The sequence below is a fragment of the Nicotiana tabacum genome, chromosome 11, assembly GCF_000715075.1.
Source record: "Nicotiana tabacum cultivar K326 chromosome 11, ASM71507v2, whole genome shotgun sequence".
NCBI classification, from domain to species: Eukaryota; Viridiplantae; Streptophyta; class Magnoliopsida; order Solanales; family Solanaceae; genus Nicotiana; species Nicotiana tabacum.
This window is the reverse complement of record NC_134090.1, coordinates 40065331-40069150: the sequence shown is the minus strand read 5'-3', so window position 1 is coordinate 40069150 and position 3820 is coordinate 40065331.

The following is a 3820-nucleotide window of genomic DNA, read 5'->3' as shown; positions in this document are numbered from 1 at the left end:
TATGATCTTAAAAACATCTTACGGTCTCATTTGTGCGATCAAATCGCCAAAATAACATCATATACATAGAATCAAGCCTCAAAACACATGATTTTCTTTCAACTTTCATAAAACTCAAATTCCCCATTTAAGTCCGAAACACGTCATATGACGTCTGTTTTTAGCCAAACTTTACAGATAGTGCTTAAAACATATTTAAGACTCGTACCGGGCGTCGGAACCAAAATACGAGCCCGATACCACAGTTTTCTGATCAATTTCCTTCTTCATTTTCCTTAATTAATTTCAGAAGACAATTTCACACAAAATTTCATTTCTCGGGATTGGGACCTCGGAATTTAATTCCGGGTACACGCCCAAGTCCCATATTTTTCTACGGACCCTCCGGGACCGTCGAATCACAGGTCCGGGTCCGTTTACCCAAAATATTGACCGAAGTCAATATTATGCATATTAATATCAAAATCCATCAAAGTTTTCACAAAATTCACATATTCTAACATAAAAACTTTCCGGCTAGGTGCCTGAACTGTGCACGTAAATCGAGGCAACTAAAAGCGAGGTTTTCAAGGGCTTGGAAGCACGAAACAAGGAAGAACTACGGTGATGACCCTTTGGGTCGTCACAGTCCACCTTTGCTTCAGCTGTCTAATTTTTTTGCAGAAACTAAAACGCATTTGATCATTGAAAAGTTCATCATACACATTGAAAAATTCAACTACATTGAATAGACAACATTGGCCATAAATCATAAACAACATTGCAGTAAAATAAATGGGGTTACATGCCCATATACATATACCATACACCTAAATAATAGATGATTCCCTCAAAAATCAAGTCACAATTACAATAACAAGTAGTCAAACCAAAATCCTTTGTTTCTTCATCAACTTCAGCTTTTCTTCTTCATGATTTTTACCCTCTTTAATAATCCATACATGACTTTGGTATAGTGTTCGGACAATTCAACATCATACAACGAAAAAAATTGCATCCACCATTGCCAGCTTTTCCAAATCTACAGCAATAGAATCTTCTGCCCGGATTAAATGGTGACCACGAAAGTTTTAAAGGAGCAATCTGGCCACATTTGCAATTAACAATAGGTTCCATTGAAATAGAAGAGGTAGAGAGAGAAGAAAAGAAATTTTGCTGCTTTGCTAAAGAGGAAGAAGATATATGCGGCTGGGTAGATAAATTTTTAGGGATGGGTTTGGGTATTTAAATTAGGGAGTTCATTAAGGGTCTTTTTGGAATTTCACAAAAAAACTGTTATATTACCATTGGAATTACCTACACAAGCGCGAATCCGGAGGTGTAACATACGCGACGGGGGCTGGTGAGGTCGGGTGTTTATTGAGTTTAGTTTTTAATCACGTGATATGTTTAAGTGAAAAAGGTCTCAGTTGAGGTGTTCAACTGACTGTTGTGGACAACTTGGAGGGGCTGTTTATGTATTTCGCCTTTTTTTTCCAAAGTTAAAGTGTTTGGTCAAGCTTTTGTAAGGTAAAAAATGATTTTGAGGAGAGGCAGAAAAAAGTAGTTTCTGCTTAGCCAAACACTAATTGCTGCTCAGAAGTGCTTTTCAAATTAATTAACCAAACACAAACTACTTTTTACCAAAAGTACTTTTGAGAAAAAACACTTCTTAAAATAAGCTGATTTTTACAGTTTGGCGAAACAGGCTATAAGTCTTAATGCTAAAGCCTGATGAATGCCACTTGACTGTTCACAATTTAAATGGTGTGGATGTATTTACTTTTTCCTAAATTTTGAATAAATAATAATTACCAAACATGTTTTTTAGCATGATAATATTGAAGACTACACAAATAAAAACAATCAGAGTATTATAAATAATGCATTAGTGAAAAACAAACTTGTCATGTGGGTCTATTAAATGGCGACATATGTTAGCAGAGTTATGAGAAAAGTAAAGAATGACGGAAAAAGATGATACGTGAAGCATCTTCGGGACCGAATATACTCGTATCGAGTCAATTAGTCTCAGAACTGATTATCATAGGATAGCCCTGGATCAGGCATGTAGAATAACTCATAATTACAAATGATAAAAGAATCAATTAATCCCAGATTACACAAAATTTACCATAATTACGCCATCACTTACAAATCAACTATGTAACGTATAATAAATGCAATAAATAGTTATAACGGGCAAAACAAGGCAATCAGTTACAGAATTAAATCAACAAGTACATAATTGACCTAACATGTACGGAATTAACTCATAATTTAAGGAATTTTACCACTTACTCAGCCGTTACAAGTGTTCCAAAAGTAACAATTATTTTGGGTTAAACAATTTAGTTCTGTTACTGTAAACTCAAGCAATTTTTCTATTCATCCAAAGATAGTAATAATTTCTTGTTAATCTTCGCTTGTTTTTAGTTTAAACCTTCATCATGGCTAAAATTTACCAATCAACACAATTGCGAATAGCCGAGTTGGAGATGACTATACCAGGCAAAATAAAAATGAAAGAATAGCCATGATAATGATAGGTAAGTAGCAAAAAATAGAGAATGGACATTGGTACTACATATGTTGGTAATGTAACTATTAGTACCAAAACTGATTATAATAAATCTGCGCCAAACAGTTTCGAAACAGGAAGTTCAGATATACCAGGTAATTTCGATTTGTAAAATTTAGTTGTAACCTTACAAAAACAAATCAAGGAACAGAACGAGCGGATAGAACACCTTCAGGATTCCCAACCATCCCACGAAAATGATATCCATAATCGTTAAAACACCAAACTTCAAACAGAAGAAGACACGGTAAGTCGAATTGACATTGATAGGATGTACGAAAATAGGCTCAAAAACCAAATGGAGGTGATTCTGAATCTGATCGAAGGAGTTAGGAGAACAACGCCAGACCTTCCCGGAGCTGAGAAATAAAATTACAACTAGTATAATTCGAAGAATTGAACAGAGGAAGACATGGAGGTTCAATCGAAAGTCAAAAAAAGGCTCAAAGATCAACTAAGGTGATTCCTAGGAGATCTAAATTCGTATGCAGAAATTTGAAAATCTGGTCTGAGCCAAGAGATATATGACTTATAGGCTTAAAAAATTTTGGACCTTCCCAAACATAAAATGAATCAACTTGCTAAATTGCAAGATTTTGCAGGGCCCTCAATTGAAGGAAGCTCGAATGTAGATGGAAATTAGACAAATATTTTCTGACTAAATTATTGAACCGAAAGAACTAAAATCCACGAGATCAAATGCTAAAGAACTAGAATTATCATTGACTTTCCGGATTGGAAAGTTTACGTTGGTCGAGACTCGACCCCGAACTTAAAGGTAAATCAATTGAATTTTTATGTGCTAACGCAAATTACTTTGCTTGCCCCTAATGCCAACATGACAGGTATACCGCCGGAGGTAATGACATGTATGCTCACTATTGACCTGCGCTATACTACGGTCAAGCAAAAGAAGAAATCAGAGCCAAATAATAAAGATGAAGTTATCAAACTTCGAAAGCTCGAATTAGTCCGTAAAGTCAAATTTTTCGGACTCGCTAGCTAATATCAACCCACCATTGCATTCTAAACTCCAAGGAGGAGGATGATTGTTGGTATACCAAGCTGTCTCGGAGGTCTCAGTAAGCACATTCTTAGTTAAAGAAGACAAAGTTACACAATCTTCTATCTATTATAAAATACTCTTAGACACGAAAACTAGGTATTCACGTTTTGAGAAGTTGGCATTAATAATAGTTGTCCTAAACCTATGGCTTTATTTTCAATATCATCCAATTCCTCTAGTCACTATATATTCAT